General features: G+C 39.2%; 1 long non-coding RNA gene across 2 annotated transcripts in view; it reads left to right on the forward strand.

Moving 5' to 3' along the window:
* Positions 1–24,004, forward strand: part of LOC129700960 (uncharacterized) — a 45,869-nt gene that overhangs the window by 1,264 nt on the left and 20,601 nt on the right. Inside the window, exons 3-4 of one of the 2 annotated variants that reach the window (XR_008724130.1) lie at positions 6,069–6,186; positions 17,034–17,228. This is a non-coding gene — a long non-coding RNA (uncharacterized LOC129700960). The remainder of the gene's footprint in view (positions 1–6,068; positions 6,187–17,033; positions 17,229–24,004) is intronic. The other variant, XR_008724129.1, reaches the window with a different exon arrangement.

Genomic DNA, 24,004 nt, shown 5'->3' on the forward strand with positions numbered 1-24,004 from the left:
AAAGGAAAGGGTTCTTTTTGGTGGTGTAAAAGAATGAATAAATATGGGAATAGTTAAAATAAAGGGAGTGGAACGGGGCAGTGAGCTTATCAATCAAACTCCAATTCTACTAAATAGATCATGCAAGCTTGATAGGGAGAAGGGGTTAGTAGAATGTCAGGGAAAAAGTGAAGATAATAAAATCACTCAGATTTATTTGTCTAAATTGGAAACTTCATGCTTACACCTGACTAAATCATCAAACTGAAACTTTAGATTGCCTCCCACAGCAAATGTATGAAATCTAATCCCATCTTTGTTTAACAGGGGGCAATCAAACAACTAATGCATTCTGCAGATGTTGTCAGGATCACTAATTTCTACACTGAAAAATCCTTACATATATATTTTTACAGCCCTGCCTCTCATTTAATCATTCTACTGTCTAGTTCTTTAATGACTCTTCACTGAATTTAAGAATTTGTTGAAAAATTGAAAGGATTATGTCTGACTCTAAGTGACCATATCTGAAATGGCCTCGAGCCAGGGTTGCTTAATCTGGAACACACATGTTATTATTCCACATTAGCTATGGTCTTCATAAATTTGACAAATATTAAACAAACATTGCAGGTGGTCAACAACTGGACTCAGCAGTTGGTTAAAACGTTCCGAAGCCTGTGTGGTCACAGTGAGCTCCACTTTCCCTTGGTTATGCTTGTAAGGATATGCTGTCATCTTACTGTGTGAGTGCATGCACACTCTCACATCAAAATGCAAGTGCGGGGGTGGGGGTTCTATCTTCGTCTGCCATAAGTATCTGATTAAAAGTTAATAAATCCTCTGTGAAATATTGTTAACAACATTATCAGTAAAATCAAATATGAGCTGTGTCTTTTAGGTAACCCAATGTCAAGCCAGCAGAGGCCTAGCTGCTAAATTCAGGTTTCACAGACCTCAGCAGTTCCTCTCCGGTGTCAGCTTAAAGCTGTTGAGTAGGAGAATCAATAAAGCAACAACCATTTTTTTCTCTCCTTGTGCTGTGACCTGGACATGACATCGAACGTTGGTCACAAACATCCTCAATTCAATATGTGCAAAAAATTGGTTTGGAACAATATTCCCTGACAGGTAAAATCAAATCAGGAGATGAATGGCTCATGAAGCATGTGGAGACTGGGGGAGTTGGGGTTACCGGGGGTATTGCACACCAGCAGGAAATGCCTGAAGGGAAACCATCTGGTGCATGAGGTGCTATGGATTAATTTATTAAATCACACTTTCTTTCATTATAAAAAATTTTTTAAGTAGTTCCAGTTTTTTTTCTTCTGCAATCACAATTCATTTTTTATTATTTAGTCAGTTCGCACTCAACGAGATGCAACAGGTCACCTCTGGTCTTCACCATGCCATTTTTAAATTAGGTGATTAAAATTTAGGAATTCCTCCAGACCCCTCAGGACTGTATTTAACATCTGTAAATCTGCCACTTCTCCTTGCCAAGGTAAACAGCTTCGCATAAAGTTCAGAGGTGAGAAGGCCTGCCTGTTTTCCCCCAGGTTGGAAGGAATCTGTCTGGGGACCCGACAGTTCAGGCTAAGGAGAGGCACTGAGTGCTTCAGACCCCAGCATGGTGGCCCACGCTGCATCTGTGTACACAATCTTCACATCTCCCACACAAATACAAAAAAAAATCTCATTAAAAATTATTGCTGTGTCAATATGTGGAGCTGCTGTCCCTGATCTGCAAAAAAAAAGCAATACTTTCAAGGGTGTTACTGAAAGGAAAGGCAATGCTGGTCTTGTTTCTTATTGTGAAGTTCTGATCTCCCTTTCACACACACATTCTCTCTTTCTCTCTCTCTCTCTCGCTTTCTCTTTCCCCCTCTTTCTTTCTCTTTCCCCTCTCCTTTTCTCCCCCTTATCTCTCCCTCCGCTATGCTCTCCTCTCCGTCTCCCCCCCCTCCCCCTCCTCCCTTTCCACTTCCTCCTCCCTCCCCCATCCCCCCTCTCCCCCTCCCTCCCTCCCCTCCCCCCCCCTCCCTCCCCTCCCCCTCCCTCCCCTCCCTCCCCTCCTTCCCCTCATCCCCCCCCTTCCCCCCTCCTCCTCCCCCTCCTTCTCCCTCTCCCCTCTCCTCCCACCCTCTCGTCCCTCTCCTTCTGCTCCCTCTCCCCCTCCTCCCCCTCTCCCTCTCCCTCTCCTCCCTCTCTTTCCTCTCTTCTCTCTTCTCCCCTCTCTCTCCCCTCTTCCCTCTCTCCCTTCTCTCCCCTCGCCTCCTTCCTCTCTATCCTCTCTCACCGCTCTCTGGTTTCTCCGCGCTCTCTGTTTTCTCCGCTCTCTCTCTTTCTCTCATTTCCCCCCTGTTAGGGTCAGGCTCTGATTTCCACACTGCCTGGCTTCCTCTACCCTAGTCACTCACATTACCATTCACTCATTTTCTCTGTTGCATACTGCTAGTCAGCACATACGCTGAGAGCTGGCAAGATTTAGCTCTGTGGACTGCTTGGATTTCTGCCACAGAAACAATTTAAAGCACTTGTCATTGCCTGATAAATGTTACCTAACTCCTTCGAAGCAAATTTCAAGTTTGTCCACGATGAAAAGTGGAACAAAAGTAGAAATTATTGATGACATCAGAAATGTAGATGCATCAATATTGAGTGGCATAAAGAATAAATAATAACTGTAGTAAAAAGCATAATTTCAGTAAATATGTTAAATTATCAGCTGTTTCTTTTCCTTCAGATTATAAATATTCAATATTCATACTATTACATCACTTATGTTTTTGGTTTCATGACTAAGTCATTTTACTTCAACTTTCAATGTATAATTAACTATTTGATAGCTAAAACTCAAACTATTTCACTTAGTATTTTTTAATATTTTCTTCACATCTTTGTTGCAATAACATGTAAATTGAGAGATAACTTGGAAATATACAATATGAGCTGCTGATTTCACCCAGGGTTTTAAGGAAGTGGAAAATATGTGCCCGAAGTACTTCAGAGTAGTTTCCCAAGGTTAATGTGGTGGGTAATTATATTAGAAATTGTGGCACTGAGTGATGCATATTGTGCAGACTGAAGGTTTAAGCCCTGATGTGTACTAACTTAGCATTAGTTAAGTTTCATAGAGAAGATGCAGCCTTCATTCGTATTCTGAGAGCTGATTCACAGCTATGGATGACAAGTTGCAGATTCCAGCAGTGATATGTATAGAGTGGAAAGGGCAATTGTTCAGAATGTGATGATTTTCTGAATTTCTTCTCTGTGTCGACCAGTTCTGTTTATGCCTCATCCTATTGTATTTGAAAGCAACCCATTGCCTTTGCTGGAGAGAGAAGCCTAGGAACCCAATCACTGGATCTCGCAGCAAAAAGCTGGAGTAATACAGCGGGACAGGCAGCATCTCTGGAGAGAAGGAATGGTTGATGTTTCAGGTCGAGGCCCTTCTTCAGACTCTCAGCAATTATGTGTTTGAGGTAAAGCTCTATGGCTATTGCCTCCTTTATTTCTGTTAAGCTATGAATACCAACTGGCAAATTTTGAGCTGATTTCAATCTGGGCCAGTAAGAGTGAAAAATAGTTATTTTGGTTTCATTTAGGACAAGTTATTCTTCCAATGAATTTTACCTACCTGTAATATTCTCAGTAAGATAAAGACAGAATCAAATTGATGATGGTTATTGCTCTTGGTCCAAATAAAGTATCCAGTCAGACACAAAAAACTGGAGTAACTCAGCAGGACAGGCAGCATCTCTGGAGAGAAGGAAGGAGTGACGTTTTGGGTCGAGACCCTTCTTCAGATTGATGTCAGGGAGATACATAGATAAGGAAGTGTAAGGTGTGAAAATAGGACCGAGGGAATGTAGTTTGAGGAAAATGTAGAATAGATCATTGTTAACTGAGGGAAGGTAACAACAAAGCAGAGATAAAATGTAGTCGGAGACAGTAAGACTGGTCAGAGAACTGGGAAGGGGGAAGGATGGATAGAGAGGGAAAGCAAGGGTTACTTGAAGTTAGAGAAGTCACCGCTGGGGTGTAAGCTGCCCAAGCAAAATATGAGGTGCTGTTCCTCCAATTTGCGCTGGGCCTCACACTGACAATGGAGGAGGTCCAGGACAGAAAGGTCAGTGTGGGAATGAGAGGGAGAGGAAGTATTTACTAATTCTCTCTTGTTGTTTGGTGGGTTAATTTGCTACTATAAATTACCCCGAGGTGTCTGTATGTGGCAGAATAATTAGGAGATAAAAGAAGGCAGCTGAGAATGGGACACATAATATAATATGTGCAGAAATGAGATTACTTGGATAACTTGTGTAGACTTCATGCAGGGAATCCTGTGTCGCAAAAACAATATGATAATCAATTGTGACAATGCATATAACCCATGTAACTGTTAGGGAATTAGCCTGAGTTACCTGCTTCTGATAATCATCCCTTGTTTCCGGGTCTGATTTTGAAGCTACAGCCCATATCTTGACCTGTTGTGACATCCCAGTATGTACATGTTCAATGTTCTCTTTCAAATTTCCTGCAACTGATGTGTTCTGCTGTTCCAGCATGTTGTTCCTTTGTCTCTCACTCACTATATCAACCTAATTCATCTTCCTCTATATATATTTCTCCATTCAGATCAGCAATGATTAACAAGTAGTAGATGATATCATAAGCAAAGTAGGTTTACTTTAGCAGGAGAGCTGCTGCCACAGACCTGAATACAATCCTGACTACGGGGTCCTGTCTGTGCAAAGTTTATGCATTCTCCCTGTGACCGCGTGGGTTTACTCTGGGTGCTCCGGTTTCTTCCCACATTCCAAAGACGTGCAGGCTTGTATGTTAATTGGCTTCTGAAAATTACCCCGAGACAGTGTGTAGGATGCAAAATTGTGATAACATAGGATTTTTGTTCAGGTGATCAATGGTCGGCATGGACTCGATGGGCCGAAGTGCATGTTTCCACCTTGTATCTTTAAACTAAACTAAACTAAACAATCCTTCACCGTTTATTGTAACTCCAAGGCCTCTTGTCATCGACCTCTTCACCAATGCAAATATGTCTTCACACAAACTGTTACAGGTCTCTTATAATTTAATACAACTCAATGTTCTCTCAAACCTCTAATGTTGTATCAAAAATAACCCCAATCTCCTCATAAATCAAATTCTCCTGATATGGAAACATCCTTGTGAAACAACACCTTCTCTAACGCCATCTCCCAAAAGTAAATTAGTGGAGAAAACTGTCAATATGATAGTCACCAAGAAATGGGAAATAAATAAGAGACATCTTTATTCAAGAGAATAGAGAGCGTTCGAGATGGATAGACATATGAATTTAATTTATTGTGTGAAGGAGAATGGATTAGAGGGTTATGCTGTAAGAAAATGGTGAAAATAGATGAGAGGAAGGTCATCAAAGATAAACACTTGAGTGGTCTTTTAGCTTTGTTTGAGCAATCTCTGCTGTATATGCCACACTGTTATGGGCCACCCCCTCCCTTCTCAAAATGTTTTTCAGAAATGACAACTCCTTGGGAGTCAAAGATCCGTGCAGCTCTTTTTGCCTTCTCCGTTACATTAGAGCACCGTGGAGCTATTTTGGTGTTCCAAATGCCACCTGTCTGCTGCCAATAATACTGATAAGCCCTCCCTTCCATTTTGGGATAAGCATAACATCCCAAGTGACAAGTGACTATTCTGAAGGTTGAGCAAGGATCTCATAGTACTCTCCCATAGTATAGATGAGCTTCTTATCAGCTTAATGCTATGGAATTACAAATTATTTTAACGTAAGCATTGTTTAGTTGCATCTTAGCTGCGTTTGAAAAATATTTTTAAAGAATGGGCCCATCGTATACTGATGTTTAAGAAGGAACTGCAGATGCTGAAAAATCGAAGGTAGACAAAAATGCTGGAGAAACTCAGCGGGTGAGGCAGCATCTATGGAGCGAAGGAGATAGGCGCCGTTTTGAGTCGAAACCGAACTTTAGGCCCGAAACGTTGCCTATTTCCTTTGCTCCATAGGAAAAGGAAAACATCAGGAACTCTGCTTTTACTACCAAACATCTGCACTCTATTTTCAGAAACCCGGGTTCGATCCTGATGACGGATGCTGTCTGTACAGTTTATACGTTCTTCCCATGATTTCTGTGGGTTTTCTCTGGGTGTTCCAGTTTCTTCCCATACCCCAATGACGTACAGGTATGTAGGCTGATGAGCTTGGTAAAAAGGGGTAAAATTGTCCCTAGTGCGTGTGGGATAGTGTTAGTGTGCGGGGATCGGTGGGTCGAAGGGCCTGTTTCCACGCTGTAGCTCTAAACTAAACTAAACTAATCACTCTCCAATCTGTACGAACACAAATACATGCTGAAGCATTACTTTTTATATATTGCAAATATCAAAAAATATATTTTTTAAATCATTTGAAAGTGATCAAACTGATAGACGATATCTGATAACTGTTGTAAGTTTGGCAGGTTCAAGATAGTTTCTACAATTAATTAAATCATTGAAGTATCTGATTTTCAAGAAGTGGTTTCATTGCCATCTATTGTCTGCCATAAGGCTCAATGTATAGAGGATTGACAAAGGAATATAGCAGTTTATCTTTCATGTAAGTATTACAGTTATCCATGGGACTAAAGCTTAAAATAAGAGGTTTGTTATTTATTTCCTCATTTGCTTTAACGCAGTTAAAATAATAAATCTAACAATAATTCCTGAACATATACCTTCTAACTTCTTTGTTAGGGTATAATTCTTCATTGCTTGTATTCATTTATTTTAATAAATGTAACATAATATAGGTTATGTTACATGTGGATTGTGCAATGTCACTTAAAGAATGTCTGCAGATGCCTAATTTGGGAGATTTTTAATTAAATGAGGTTCTCCATTTAGAGCATTTGAAACACACTAACTTCTCTACAACTTCCCTAAACAATTCAGAACAGTGGATTGGCACAGTTCAGAGGGGAACAAAGGATAGACAATAATCCATTGTATGTACTATAAATTATGCTCTATTATTTAAACTTTCTTTGGTTGACATTCAACTGCAAGAATTAGCAGATGATAATTTAAAGTTTCAAGATGAAAAGAATATAACAATTTTGATACATGAGGAATACATGACAAAAGTATGTGAACATGGGTAACAGTGGAGGAATTTACTTAATACTGATTTACATAGAGTAGGTTGCCCTCGTGCATCTGAATAGTGTATTTGCTGCCAAAGTTATGTTTTCTCAAACTTCTAAGGAGACTGAAATATAGACATCATACCTGTGCCCCTTCAGCTATTAAGTGAATATAAATGATTTGTTTCTCTTTAAATAGAACTTCAGCTATTCACAGACCTCCACCCCCCCCAAAAAAAACATTCTCACATTCTGATATCCTAAAATCATTTTTTTTGGAGAATGCACAAAACTATGAATACATTTAAATTTATTATTTACGGTGGCTGGTTTCCATTCTCTCAATAAAAGCGGAGTACATCTGGGCTGATGTGAAGAAGAACAGAGATAGAACTTCAATCTAAAAAGTTGCATGAAATGCGGTTTTGTTGAGACTAACACGACTCTAGGAAGAATTGGATGTTAAACTACTTTCCCAAACTGGACATTCCAGAAATGGATAACTGGATCTCAGATAATGGTTCGGCTTATGAGGGTTAAGATGCAGGAAAACCTCTTCATACAGATGGTAGCAAATCATTGCATTTAGGTGGGAATTCTTTACTCCAGATGCTGCAGATACCCAATCATTTGACATATTAAAGAGCTTGATCAATAGAGGTGTGGACCAAACGATTAATTCGGAAGATAGAATTGAAGTGATTTTTTTCTGCTACACAGTTGTAAATAGATAGCAATGTTTGTATTATTTCCTGCACACTATAATTTCATATTCATCTTAGATGTCACCAAAGGTCAGTAACAAAACATGTTTGCATTGAGGTATGTTGAATCCATTTACATCTATACTCAAGGGGACACATCAGAGCTCAATATCTATTGTTGTATAGTCAACCAGCCATCACTTTCACATAGCTGCGGATTCAGGCACAAATATACTTGTTTCCCATAAGGACTTCATATATTGAAGCAAGGATGTGCTTATTAATGGTTGGTAAAGATACTATTTTTGAAGTTGAGCTGGAGATATGAGATTGAGGACAGCATGTTCCCTCTTTCATCTCATGAATACGAACCATTGTGAATTCCTTGTGAAATCTCATATATCTGAAACTGTAAAACAGTCTTTGGCTGCCATACTTACAACTGAAGCACAGGGGGTGGACTAATGAACAATTATAATGGGATATTGAAAAGAAAATGAGAATAATCCATTAAATATTGTTATTTCAGGCGAATAAACAAGCTAATTCCTGCTTTACGAATGGAGACATTCTTCATTCGCCAAGAGCAGTTATTCCTCTTGGTCCAAACTTTGCATTCACTGCCCAATATCATTGTGACTGCTTATACCTGGTTAGAAGAAGATGGGATTTGAGTCTTCCTCGCTGCTTCTGCATTGTGCTCCATCTGGTGCTCCTCCTAAATTATTCTTACACAAATCATCTATAGTTTTTAATTTGGATTTGTGTAATTGCACAGGAGTTGAAATCATTGCCTTCTCACTCAGCAAGAGCAGATCCAGTCTGCTAGCTGTAACAAACTCTGGTCTGCACTCCTCCTCTAAACTCAAGTGTAATCTAAATGGAACAAAAGTTGAGGTAAATGTTGTTTCTGATCATTACACTTGGAAATACTTATCTACATTTGGTTCACTCAATTCCATTAAAATCCCAATTCCATTAATCTATGCTTCTTTCACAGCTGTTCCTTTCCATTGAAATGAAGAGAGTCGCTGAACTGAAGCAGGCTTGACCTGACACTAGCCGAGCCAGCAGATTTCCCAGTATACAGTAACTGCTGGGGAGCTGCAGGAAGTAGAACATTTTCCCAGGAAATCTTTAACCCATGTAGAACTTGTCTCGTTTTCAATACAACATTTAATGAGGTAGAGCAAATACAGTATAAGACAGAATGCCCATAATGGTGAACCCTAAAAATGTTATAGGATTAACAGGAACAATAATAACTGATGAAATAAGAAGTAACAATTAAGTAAGAGTGAGAAGGAAGAGCAGTGAAGTAGAGCTAAAGGAAACAGAGGGGCAAATATTGCATTATATTAGGATTAATGTTAACCTTTTCTAGAATGTTCAATGTAGTCACCAAGGAACAGTTGTAAGAATGACTTTTACTTTCCAAACAGAAACTAAAAGATTCAAAGCACATATTATAACTGACCTAGTTACAGAATGTTAAATTACTTTCAGCACAATTCAAAGGAAATTAAAGAAGAAAATGTTCACACTTTTGAAATGTTTACAATTGTGAGCAACCACAAACCAGTAGAGACTGACATCTGTACACTGGTTGGAACCAGAAAGTGACCAACCCTATCCTTACTGAGGCAGTGCAGATGTACAAACCACCATTCCCATAGTTGGAAGGAAGGCATTTCTTGCATCATTAGCAAATGAGCTGTGGTAGGAAGAGGCTGAGACAGTGGTTACTGCTTTCAAGACTAGTGTCCAGTAACAACAAATGTTATGGTAAAAACCAGCACCTTCATCATGTAGTCCATTAGGAAAAATGAATCTGACCTGCAGTATTCTCTCTGTGGTGGTAATACAGCTTTTATATTAAAAATAATACATGTGTTTGGGTTTCAGCATTGGGTCTATCAAAGGGCAGAGAAGAATTGCCTGAGACAGTTGTGGCTAAGAAGCAAATGGCACTCTAGTGAAACAGGCCCAAGCAGATTGTACATACTACTGGGGATTGAATATTTAGGGAGCAGAGGTCACATTTACAAAAGACTGATGTAAGAAAAAATTGTTCATTGCACAAATGTTTTAACTCAAGTGTTGGAGATGGGATTTGACAAGCTGGCTTTTAACATCTTCCTCTGCTCCTACTGGAGTGGAAGTATTACAATAAAAAAATTGAAAAATTGCTATTTCTGTGTACTGAAGACCTATTCATAATTCACTGGGTCAATATTTGTATATATTTCACAAATAGATTTCTAAAGGGCCTGTCACACGCGTCTTCATGCGTCAGCACCATCGACTGGAGCCCGTGACGTCATTTGAATACCCAGTTTATGATATTTACCCGGTTTATGATATTTATGGTGATTTTCTAAAATGTTCCAGTTTCTTGAATGGTGCTAACAATTGGAAAACTGCAGATGTAATGCCCCTATTCAAAAAAAGAGGTGAATGAAAAGTAGCAAGCTGCAGACCAAATTAATCTGTAAGAAGGAACTGCAGATGCTGGTTTAAATTGAAGATAGACACAAAATGCAGGAGTAACTTGGCGGGACAGGCAGCATCTCTGGAGAGAAGGAATGGATGATGTTTCGGGTTGTGACTCTTCTTCAGTGTGAAGAAGGGTATGGACCCAAAACGTCACCCATTTCTTCTCTCCAGAGATGCTGCCAGTCCCGCTGAATTACTACAGCATTTTGTATCACTTATCTGGTTTGCTCTTCCATTTCTACCAACTGTACCCATTCTCATGTCATTCGTTCATCCAGCTGTAGGAGATACTACATTTGCCTTTTTAACCTCTTCCTTACCCACAATCCAGGGACCCAAGTGGTCATTGCAAGTGAAGCATCAATTTACTTTTGCACTTTCCGGTTTAGTGTATTTTGGTGTTCACCACATAGTTTTTTCTATGAAACTGTGCACATTTTTAAATCGCGCGCGCTTATATCCATAACGCGTAAAAGGCGGACCGACTGCGTATGGGCGGCACATGGTTGCGCACGGTGACATAATCATGCGTCACCACGCGCTACACGTACGAGGTCAGGACGCCTGCGTATGACCACAATATGCCCGCGTGCGTACACGCTACGTCACGCCGGAGGCACGCGAAGATTTTGTGCCCTACAAAATCCTGGAGCGCCGCACGATATCGCGCACAACTCCATACCCCTCTGTGCTTCTCCAAGCGACCGTCCCGCGCAGCACACACGCTACCCGTGCATCTCAGCGCGACGACAAGGTCGCGTAAATGGCGCGCAAATGACGGCCAAGTGGGACAGGCCCTTAAGTGGTTGGACAGTTCAGACAGGGATAAAATATGTATTTTATAGATTGACATAAGATTGTTAGCTTAACATATTTTTTCTCTTCATGTCTGATTTAAAGAGTGATGGAATATATTTAGCTCCGTTTTTTTTACAATGCAGAATTCTACAAATGCAATTGGTTATATTTTTAGTTGTATCATCTCTGCACTCTGTGTGTGGTCATATGTTTATTGAATGGCATGGCTGCAATGCATACATTCATTTGTCTTAGCCATCACATTTTGATTTGGACACCTATTGATTATTTAGCTTTTCACTTTTCACACAATATCACAAGATGGTCTTTCACACAAGATGGCCTACATAAAAGACTACCACACTTCTCAGCATCCAACAAAACTGTCCAAAGATATGATATAAATATTGGAAAACAGGTTCTGTGACGATTGCACCAGCCATCACTGGTATATTCTGGTGCTTATGGATTTGGAATATAGTTATTTGCAGTCAAGACTGTTTAATTGTTATAGGTATCAACAACAGAACAATGAAATCTTTACTTGCAGCAGCACAACATGCCTGCAAACTCAATATACTCAGATAATGTATAATATATGAAAAAAATATTCATAACCATAATACCCGTGTAAAAAAAAACCATAGTCCTTAGTGCAGCCAAAGACAGTCTAGATATGTTAATTGTTGATGTTAGTGTTGTGTGGTGTTCAATAGTTTGATGGTTGTTAGGAAGAAGCTATTCTTGAACCTCGTGGTCACTTTATTATGTTGATAGTATTCCTTCCCTCCTGTGTACTTCCTGGTGCCTGAAATTCCTGGAGCACTTGAATTAACCAGTAAAGCACCAGGACCAGTGAGGGTTAAGTGTACGTGTGTATTTAAGGGGAGGTGCATGTGTGAGGGGCAGTGCAGTTTAAGCAATGCAAGCCAAGTAAAAGAAAGCATGGATATTGGAAGGGAAAGTAAGCACTAACTGTAATAAAAATGTGAAATGGTTGAAAGAGGTCTGAAAGGACAAGACATTAAAGGAAAGCAGGATGTGACATAGAAATAAAAGTGCCAAGCCATTGTCTGAATAATACACATATAATTACTGCTAGTTCACTGACCAACCCTCATTATTAATTTAAATCATTGCTAATTTGTTATACAATACTGTACTTATAAGCTGGTTATAGTCCAGTGAGAAAGGAAATCCCCCAGGCTCTTCCAATGTGCACATCCTGTTTCTGTCAGTGTGGCTTGGCAACATTGTGAGACTATTGTAGGCTATCATCTGCAGCTTGCTAGTCACATAGGCCGAAGCAAAATGAAAGGTGCCCCAGTGTGTGAAAGCATATCTGATCCAGCTGCTCTGCTGATGACTGTATTCTGTCATTTCAAGCCTATTTTACTCTGTCAAAATCGAATGAGATAGTCTCTGTCCTGGCAATAAACAGGCCCTGAAATGTCTGTTACGCTCTGCTTATTGGATATTTTATTTTATAAGTAACTTCTGCACAGCAGGTATTTTTGACATTTCATCTATTTTAAAAAAATTTTTAAAGATAGTTTGAAATACTGTTGCTGGTTGGCTGCTTAGAATAACATGGCTTTAAGAGTTGTAATATTACTTCAAAATTAGTCAGGACAAATATTGTTCACATTTTGATTTATAATTCCATGTTCTGCCAACTATTCTAATTTTGCTGGAATTTGCCTGCATGGATATATTTTTCTCACTCATGTGTGTCTAGACTCTAAATATTAAGATGCAACTAAATAAAGAAAAGCATCGAGGAGAATCCAATTCTGACCCAAAGTCCATGTAATTCTATATAAGTACAGGAGTCATTGCATAACAATCGCAGTCAGGAACCCTACCTGACTATTTCCTGCCTAGCCCCTGGGCGCTGAGGCTAACTGTGGAGATTTAATCAAAATCAGCTAACTCAACATAAGCTAAGAACTGAACTCAGGATCTTTTGATCTACTTGTGCCACCTCTGTTTATACTTTTAACTACAAAATCTTAAGGAGAGTCCTATTTAAACACGATGTGAACATGAGCTGATGGGTATGAAATCTAATTTTCAAGCTTTCTTTTTTTTTTTTGCCTGTTTTTAGTGAGAGCTCTATTCCCAGCCAGACATAACTGGTGTTTAACAATGTCAATCTAGACAGTGACTGGATTGTTGTAAGTGCCCGAGATTGATTTTATGCATATCATTTGCCCTTCTTCCACCCACTGCATTTTGAAATAACACTACTTTTATGGTTGGTGTAGTTTGTGTCACGAGCTCCGCTTGTGTCCGCTGTTCTTTAAATAGATGGTTTTCTACGTAAATTAACTTTGCTGTACATTGTTTGCAACAAACCCATATACGCACTATGATCTGCCTTGAAACTATGGGCCAGCAATCTCTTGGAAGAAATGTCATTGCTATCCTCTAATTTCCTGCAATCAATGTTGTGTAAGGTTAACAACTCTAGAAAGACACAGAACATTGTATAGTAATAAAATGCATAATTTATTGTGATAAGTTGTATTGGACTGTTATGTAGGAAAGAGTTCCTCCATTTTAAAATCTATTTGATTAAATTATAGGAGTATCAAAAGGGAGACATCTCACATACCTAACTCTAGTGATTGCTGAGAATAAAGAGAAAGCTGGCAAAATTGTATATGCCAGGTCACTGATTTCCCATAGACGCAGAGATACCCAGTAACTGATGGTTAGCTCCAGCTGCTTTTGCACAGATGCAGTCAGAATCTGGAGAGCAACTCCTGGGGTTTGCATCACTAAATCTGGCTTCTTTATTTCATCGCCAGAATTTTTGACTGACTACAAAGTGAAAGATTTATCACTGGTATTCAGTGCATCATTTTGTGAAATGGTACATAACAACATTGATAAGTGACTGTCAATGAGTTGCCAAAAACCAACAGCATTCTTCCTGCAATTATGGCAAATGAAACTGGAATGTTTCTCACTAAACTTTCTGATGGGTTTCTTGTTATAATCTTAAAGGCTCTGATCCCAGTTTTAGCTTTCAGAAAATATGTCATGGCAGGGCATAAGCCATCCAACCTTTCCATAGTAGCCTAATCTCAGACGCTGCATATTCCAAGAATAAGATAATTATTGTATCAATATCAAACAAGGCTACTTTTTTTTCATTTCTTGTCAGGTACATGCATTGTAATATAAGAAGATACTGGTGGTGACAGGGAATATGGATAGGCAAATAAACTACAGCATATTCTGACACAGAAAACAAATTGACCTGATGGGACCTTAAAATACAATACAAATGGTTGTATTTATGTTGTAAGAATTAGTGAAGGAACGGTGGAGATTGTAATTGACAAACTACAGTGAGGTGCTCTCAACTTTCCCCTCCTCCTCAGTGCATTGCAAGGGCATCAAGTCCTCTGTCTTGTGGGATGAGAGCATTCCTTCCAGCATCATGTCCACCTGCATTTGATTGTACCACTGGAATTTGGCTCTCTTGTTTTCAGCTGCTTCCAGCTGTTATTTTGAAATCATTTTGCATCAGCCACAGTTTCCACACTCATCAACAACACTATTGCACTAATCTTGTCAAACTGGAGACACCTTTACTTTCCTACCTGTTAATTGCCATCCAATTATGCCAAAAAAGCTAATTCTATTCCACAATTATAATCGTCTGAAGCAGGGTCTCGATCCGAAATTTCACCTATTCCTTTTCTCCAGAGATGCTGTCTGACTCGCTGAGTTGCTGCAGCTTTTTGTGTCTATCTTTTGTTTAAACCCGCATCTGCAGTTCCTTCCTACACATACTCGTTATTTGATACAGGGAAAGGATTTATAACTTAGCTTTTGGGTAGCAACAATTTTATGACCTTTATTTATTTTTATTTTTATTTATTTTATTTATTCCGAACAAGTAAAGACATTAAAGACATTAATAGTAACAAAATCGAAATTATCAAACAATTGGACATTGCAATCAATATTTACAAGCAATGAAAAGAACAAAAAGCAAATTTCCAATGTCCAACTCTGTGTCTGTACAAGCTCGAAAAGGAGTGAGAAGAAGAATAACTTATTAAATCTCACCCCTTTTCCCCAACACTTCTACCATATTTAAAAATCAATTAATTAATAATAATAATACTACCCCAGGCAATTTCCCATAATACCTACAGACATATATATACATACAACTATTATACACATACAAACTTCATATATGAAGTAACGAAACATAAGTAAACAATTGTAAAGCAATAGATAAACAACAAAATAACAATTGCCTTCTTGAAAGAACCTAAAGATGATTAAAGAGCAATATTCATCTATACAGCTTCTTTAACATACAGAGACATACCAAAAGATTGCACAAAGTTGTCAACAAATACATATCGAATGCTTGGGAGGTTAAGTGTGGCTAATTAAAATTAAGAAATTAACTGGTATCAGTAATGGTGTCCGTGGAACTTTCAATTATTGTAAAATCCATCTGGTTCAGAGAAGGAAATCTGCCACATTTTTAAAACTTTTCTTATGATTCCAGACGTACAACATTATAGCCAACTCCTAATTGTTTTCTCAATTACAATTTAGCAAGCCATTCAGTTCTATTAACTGCACTGCTTTGAAACATAGAATAAATTCACTTTGGATACCCAGCATTAATCCCTACACCAATTTCAAACACAATAAAGTTGCATCCAGCCCAGTCAAACTTCCAAATTATATATACTCATATATTTGTGAGTATATAACTCACAAATATTTGGAAATTGAAAAATCTGCAGATACTGAAAATCCAAAAATAAAGCCAAAAAATGCTGGAAAACTTAGCAGAGCAGGCAGCATTGGTGGGGAGAAAAGGAGAGTTAACATTTCAGGAATACGCTGAACTTCCTGTTGCCTGCAAATTTAATTCTGCATTTCACTCCCACTCTGACCTATCTGTGGTTTCCTCCACTGTTATAATGTGGGCCAAAGTATGCTTTGGAACAATGCCTCATCATCCATCTGGGCACATTGCAGCCATCTGCATGAATATTGAATTTGTCAACATCAGCTGCTTAGTTTCTCTATCTGTGAGATTAGTTTTTTTTTCTCTTTTCATTTCCATCTGACTTCTGGACACATAGAAAATAGGTGCAGGAGTAGGCCATTCGGCCCTTTGAGCCTGCACCGCCATTCAATATGATCATGGCTGATCATCCAACTCAGTATCCCGTACCTGCCTTCTCTCCATACCCCCTGATCCCCTTAGCCACAAGGGCCACATCTAACTCCCTCTTACATATAGCCAATGAACTGGCCTCAACTACCTTCTGTGGCAGAGAATTCCAGAGATTCACGACTCTCTGTGTGTTCCAGAGATTCACCACTCTCTGTGTGAAACCCAGGGCAGCATTGATCTCACCCTGTTAGAGATATCTACCTTGTCCAACGCATCCATCACCTGGCCACCCTGTAGATTGACACCAACATGTTTTTTCTCCCCAGTTCTGAAAAGGGGGTTTTGACCTGAAACCTTAACTTTGCTTCCTCACAGGCTGTACGACCTGCTGCGCTTTCCATTATTTTTTGTTTTTATTTTAGAAACATTATGGAACGTGTCCAAATTGTGACCCACCAGCTAGTCAGAAAACATCTCGGAGGGTACTTGAAAAAGTAGAGGCAAAAAGATATTCCCCTTCATGAGAAAATCTAAAATTCAGGGCATAATTTTGGAATGTAGGGTAATTCAGTGAAGATTGAGATGAGGATGAACTTCTTTCCTCAGAGGCTCATGTCATAGCAGAAGCGTCCATGTCACGGGGCTGGAAACTGGAAGTATCTTGAGCTAATTCTGCTACCACCATCATCTATTGCAATGTGATGGTTCCCACTGATTGTCGCCGGAACCTTGTGTCCTTTTCAGGAAGGACGATGATAGCGATGTCAACATTCGGGCGGCAAGTTGGCACAGCGGTGGAGTTGCTGCCTTACCGCGCTTGCAGCGCCAGAGACCCAGGTTTGATCCCGACTATGGGTGCTGTCTGTATGGAATTTGTACGTTCTCCTTGTGACCTCCTCCGAGATCTTCGGTTTCCTCCCACACTCCATAGACGTACAGGTATGTAGGTTAATTGGCATGGTATAAATGTAAAATTGTCCCCAGTGTATGTCGGGTAGGGTTAATGTGTGGGGATTGCTGGTTGACGTAGACTTGGTGGGCCGAAGGGCCTGTTTCCGCACTGTATCTCTAAACATTTGAAACATGGAAGATGGACGCAAAAGCAGAAGAGGCTCATGAAACTTTGGATTTCTCTGCCCCAGTTAATAAGTGTCGCTCTCACCTCTGAAGTTACATAATGCACACTTAGTCAGTGGTTGGGAGGATATAACTGCAGTTAAAGGATCCGGAAAGGGATCCAACTTTCTGCTTTTCCGACAATGTGTATGCAGGAATGTGAGTAGGACCACGGCTGGTCTTCTACCTCAGTACTATCAATTCTACCTCATAACCCTGCACTATCCCCGTATCTCTGGATTCCCTTAATATCCAGAAACCCATCAAACTCTGTTTTTAAGTTAGCCATTGTGGAGAACTAAAAGACATTTTCTCAGAATAAGTGGTTGCACATTTACGATTGGGGCGAGGAGGACTTTTTTTCAGTGAAAATTGTAAATGTTTGGAATTCCTTTCCCTGGAGACATTTGAATGCTGTGTTATTAAATATATACAATGTTGAGCCATAGATATTCAGATTTTAAGCAAATCAAGAACCCAGGACCAAGCAATAAAGTGGAGTAGCATCGACAAACCTGCAAAAGCTTGTTGATCGCCCAACCAGACTAAGCGGAGGTTGGGCGATCGTTTCGCCGAACACCTCTGCTCAGTCCGCAATAACCTACCTGAACTCCCGGTGGCTCAGCACTTCAACTCCCCCTCCCATTCCCAATCCGACCTCTCTGTCCTGAGTCTCCTCCATTGCCAGAGTGAGCAACACCAGAAATTGGAGGAACAGCACCTCATATTCCGCCTGGGTTGCTTGCGTCTGGATGGCATGAACGTTGAATTCTCCCAATTTTGCTAGCCCTTGCTGTCTCCTCCCCTTCCTTAACCCTCGAGCTGTCTCCTCCCCCCCCCCCCCCCCCCCCCCCCCCCCCCCCTCTTCCCTTCTTCCCCCCCCCCCCCCCCCCCCCCCATCAGTCTGAAGAAGGGCTTTGGCCCGAAACGTCGCCTATTTCCTTCGCTCCATAGATGCTGCTGCACCTGCTGAGTTTCTCCAGCATTTTTGTGTACCTTCGATCTTCCAGCATCTGCAATTCCTTCTTGAAAAGCTTGTTGAATGGTGAACAGATTCAACGGGTCATTTAGTCACTCCTGCTTCTCTTTCTTATGTTCTTATGATGTACCAAAAACAGTTTACATTTATATAGTGACTTCCATATGGGAGTGCTTTACCGAAATGAGAAATATGGATGCTGAACTTAAAGGAAGGGCATTAACTGTGGTGAACTTCATCAGATTTTAAAGAACCTTTTGAAAGTGGTGAAAAAAGGTGGAAGAAGGGTAGCAAATGTGAAAGTGCTGCAGCAGTTTATAGAATATTTTTTACAGAAGCAAGGCAAATTAAATTAGTTTTTTAATTAATTAATTCAATTAGTTAATTATATAAGTTCAAAGTAAAGGTCCAGAGGTGAGCTGATAAGCAAATTGGTGGCGTCTATCAGTCTCTTTGCTTTACCAAGCCCTTCTCCTCCGTATGACTGAGACTTTTCTACCAACCAAAAATCTTCGTCAGTGATTTTTCTTTAGGACTTCCTATGTTGTTCTTTGTGAGAACGTTCTTATCATGACTCTGAGTGAGAGTGCCTTTCTCCTTTTCTTCAACCAGCATTTTCTTCATTGTTTCCAACTAAGTTTCATTCATCATCTCCACTGACAATACTCAGTAACAGAACAATATTAACTTCTGAGGGGAAGAAAATCACCTCCAATATAAATGTTTTCTTTCCTTAGAATAATTCCATTTAAAGCTGTTGCTTGACAAACACTGTTGTAATTGTAAAGCTAAATTTCCATTACTTAAACAAATGCCCCAATGAGGAAATCTTCCTAATCTTTCATGAAGCCAGCTTTAAGTTAAGAGCCAACAAGTAAATGTTTTTCTTCTTTGGGAAGAGACTTTTCAGTTTTAAAGGAACATGAGTCTACACTATTTTGTTAGTGTTCTACCAAAATAAATATAGCAATTAAAATATTTATTAATTGAACAGACAAATTGAGCATGGGCATTATGGTTAAGAAATAAATCTTTATTCAAATATGTACAGAGAATCAAACACAGCATATTACCGGAAAAATACATATTTTATCTTGTATTTATGTATATCAAGGCACTTAGGCAAAATATGCAGTTTATCGAAATCCAAATGCCATCAGAGTATTGATGGATACTATCACAGTGCTACATATGTGCAACAGAAATGACTTGGGGGGGGGGGGGGGGGGAAAGCTCAATCCTAATTAAAATGCAACTTTATTTGTGTGGGGCTGTTTAATGATATTGGCACCAGAAACTGTATGGGGACCACCAGGGATTTGGAAAGCTGTAGTGTAGCCACATTGGCTTCTTCATGTGTGGTAAAGTAATTATTGTGGACAGGAATTTCCTGCTGGAAACACGTCCTCTGTTGTTCATACACTGTGCGTGTGCCATAAATAATTGTAGGTGTGTTGAAAGAGACCCAATGTACATCAGATGTGATATGATCAAAAGTTTCAGTCCCCTTGTCAAAAAAAAATCTCAAATTTTAATTTTTGCCAAGTTGTGTTTACAAGAAAAATCGCAGTGAATTTGTAATCTCAGAAACCAATGAAGGGAAATATTTGGGGGTTAAAGACCTGCACAGAAAATATAGTGCATACAAGCCAATTATAACATATAAGAGTATTAAATGAACTCTATTAGCAATATACATTACGTACTACGTTGAATCAAGCTAGTCATGTTGGTGTGCAACAGGCTATAAATGAACTTAAAATTGGTCCAATTAAAAAAATAGCAATGTTTGTGCCATTTAAGTTTCAAGCAATGATAAAACACCATGTACTGGAAAGACACCAATTGTCTATCAAGTGCATCATCCATCATTGATTGTAAATGCTTACTACACGCAACTCTGATAACTAAAGCACAGGATGGGATGTCGAACATGGAGATTTCATTGTTTCCCCTCAAAACGTTCCATCTTCCCTCAAAGATTAACCAAACTTCCTCAAAGATTTGCCTTTCCGTTCAAAGTCTTGTTTGGTTCTCTCAAACCCAAGCACTAAGCACCCATAGGAGCAAACATATTAGCCTAATGTATTATGAAAGATGCACATCAACAATTCATACTTTGACAGAATCGTGCAACAATTAAATGATTATCACTGTGGAGACAACAACATCAGGTGAATAGCATGGCTTCGTAGTCTCCTATAAATCGCAAAACTAACCTTATTTAAATCCTTATATATCTAATCTTTCATTGTTCTGGAGTCAAAATCCCAGGTTTCTCCATCGGGTTCAATAATTACAGTGGAAGAAGAAACCCCACTGGTAACATCTCAGGGCCAATATATAATATATAATATATAAAAGCTTTATTTCAGACACAGGTCCATATAACACATCATACAGTATAAGGAGATACAAAAAATACATTAAAAATTGCATATTAGCCTATAAGATATACAAGCTATTGCACCAATGCCATCTTAGCCTAGAAGTGAATCTATAGCAGCTTTTCAGAGGGCTGACTAGGGCTTCAATTATGTGGTTCTCTGACTTGTCCAGGCGACACATAAAACTAAACATCAGCTGTCTTAAGAGTGCCTCACAGGTTGGCACTCTAGTGGACACAAACAATTGACTGGCACTATGCCACCTAGGGACACGAAGCAGCAACCTCATTGCATCATTGTATGCCACCTTGAGCCTCTGCATACTGTTTTTCTTATAGTTAGACCACAATTGAGCAGTACATAACGGTGTGATATAGGTTCTGAACAAGGAACACTTCACAGAGTCAGAGCACATAGAAAACTTCCTTATAAGTATGTTAGCTTGAAAATAAATTTTACAGTGCTGTCGGTAGAGGTCTTTGTCATCCGTCCAGTCATCGGATATGACATGACCTAGGTATTTAATTTCCTCACACACAGTTAGAGGACTGTCTGACAAATAAAAGTTCGGAAAAGTTGATTTCCTGTCCTCAGCGCTTCTAACTATCATTATGCGGCTTTTCTTAGCGTTATACTTTATGTCGTAATCAAGGCCATACTGAGAGCACACCTTCAACATCTGCTGCAGCCCAGCACTATATGGACAGAGCAGGACCAGGTCGTCTGCATACATAAGATGATTAACAATAGTGTTGCCCACAAGACAGCCTGTTTTTAACCTATTTAACTGATTTGATAATTCATCCATATAAACATTAAAAAAATAGGAGACAAAATTCCTCCTTGCCGCACTCCGTTACTAACACAGAATGGAGCAGATACAACATTGTCCCATTTAACCAGAAACGTTTGATGGGCATACCAAAACACTAAAATTCTCACTAAAAAGTTAGGGACACCTCTATCTAGCAATTTTACAAGCAATTGTTCATGAGTAATTCTATCAAATGCCTTGGACGCATCAATAAAACATAGGAATACAGATGAATTCAGGCTTACGCCTTCAATGTCAGACGGTAGGGGTGTTTCATTGTTATTCATTACTTTGACCTCTTTCCAGAAGCTAGTAAGGTTGTTGTTCTGTAGCTTTCTGGCAAGCCAATAGAGAGATGATGAATATACTCATGACAGGGTTGCTAGACCACTGAATAATAAGGAAATAAGGAGAATGAATAGAATGCTCAATACATGATCAATATATGAAATGAATAAGTGAAATGTATAGAACATAAAATTAAAAGTGAATGAAAAGAATGTAGAATATATGATTGTAAATGTGAAATTTGGCAGATTTGTTTTTTTTGGTTAATATATTGTTTTGGAGATTATCATCTCAGATAGATCAGTACCTTCTAAAAATGCTTTTGTTTCTGTTGACAATAAATCAGGATGTAAATCCTGAGTAAATTTATTCAAACCAATCCCATGGAAATGGTAAGAAGGAACTGCAGATGCAGATGCTGATTTAAACTGAAGATAGACACAAAGAGCTGGAGTAACTCAGCAGGACAGGCAGCATCTTTGCAGAGAAGGAATGTATGATGTTTTGGATCGAGACCCTTCTTCAGACAGCACGACTTGAAACATCACCCATTCCTTCTCTCCTGAGATGCTCCCTGGCCCGCTGAGTTATTCCAGCTTTTTGTGTCATTCGTCCATTGAAATGGTAGTTGAATTTTCATGATTTTCCCTTCCTCAATCTAACACAATTCAGTCATCTACTGGTAGCAAATACTGAAACAAAATTAGTCAGGATGTGCTGTGTTAATGAAGGTAACTAATTATTCCATGTACAGAATTAAGCCGAGCAATACCATGCTACATTTTTGTCCAAAATTAATCATTCTCATTACCTCATTCTAGTAAGAGAATCTCAACTTCTTGCCTTGGAGAATATTTGTTTGATATTCCAAAATATTAGGTCAATTCAAATATTCTTTCTGCTTTATTATTTGTCATGATGTCTTTGAGATTGGAGGGTGGCAACGTAAAGTTGTAATTAAACTTTGATAGACTTTAACCACTAGATATGATTTGATGCAAAGGGACTAACAAAGGGACCCTGCCTGACCTGTTCAGTATCCCTCACAGTCAAAATATAAGGGATTAGACATTTACTTCAGAGAAATTTAGGGTCAGCATCGTGCCGCAGCAGTGGAGCTGCTGCCTTGCATTGCCGGAGACTGGTTCGATCCTTATTATTGGTGCTGTCTGGATGGAGTTTATACATTCTCCCCGTGACCAAGTTGGTTTTCTCTGGGTGGTCTGGTTTCCTCGCACATTCCAAAGGTGTACAGGTTTGTTGGTTAATTGGCTTTGGTAAAATTATAAATTGTCCCTAGTGTGTAGGATAGTGCTAGTGTACAGGGATCGCTCGCCAGCACAGACTCGGTGGGCCAAAGGGCCTGTTTCTGCACTGTATCTCTAAACTAAACTAAACTACATTTCTTCACCAAAGGGATTTTTGGAGTTCACTACCCAGGGGGCTGTGAAAATCAACACTGATTGATAGATGTTTGGATATTAAAAGAGTTAACAAATAGGTATGGAAAGACAGTGCCAAGATATTTAATGCTGGAGTGGGTTGAAGAGACCAGATCGTCCACCCCTGCATTGATTTTGTTATTTTCTCAGATTCCTATGTTTTCCAGCATTTTCTGTTTTATGCCCAGCATCTGTTATATTTTGCTTCTGGACTTTACAGCAGTTGGTTTTGCTTCTCTGTCTGAAAATAATAAGAAAATAACACATAATTAGGGCTGATACATTGAACTATATTGAACATAACATTCTTGTCTGTAATTGTTTTTCCCCATTATCTGCATAAAATCTTTGCACTGACGTATTCTCCAAAGACTTCGATGAACTCTTTAATTTGAACCAGATAAGATAAGAATTTTTTTTTTTGAAAAAATAAGTTTCCTGAAACAGACCCAATTTAATAAATATTCTGAACCAGCCTATAAAATGAGTTGACTGGATTTGGCTTGTTTCTCAAAAGCTTGGCTCAGGGCAAGGGCTGATGTAATTATAATAAGGAAAATCTAGAAAGAGGTCCATGAACGAATGAGACTGGATCACAATCTGTCGTGCGCAAAGACAGAGAGGAAAAGATCCAATATCATGCTCTACCTTAAGCAATAATGTTCACTTTTGTCCCTATATTTCACCCT

The sequence above is a fragment of the Leucoraja erinacea genome, chromosome 10 (assembly GCF_028641065.1).
Source record: "Leucoraja erinacea ecotype New England chromosome 10, Leri_hhj_1, whole genome shotgun sequence".
Lineage (NCBI taxonomy): Eukaryota > Metazoa > Chordata > Chondrichthyes > Rajiformes > Rajidae > Leucoraja > Leucoraja erinaceus.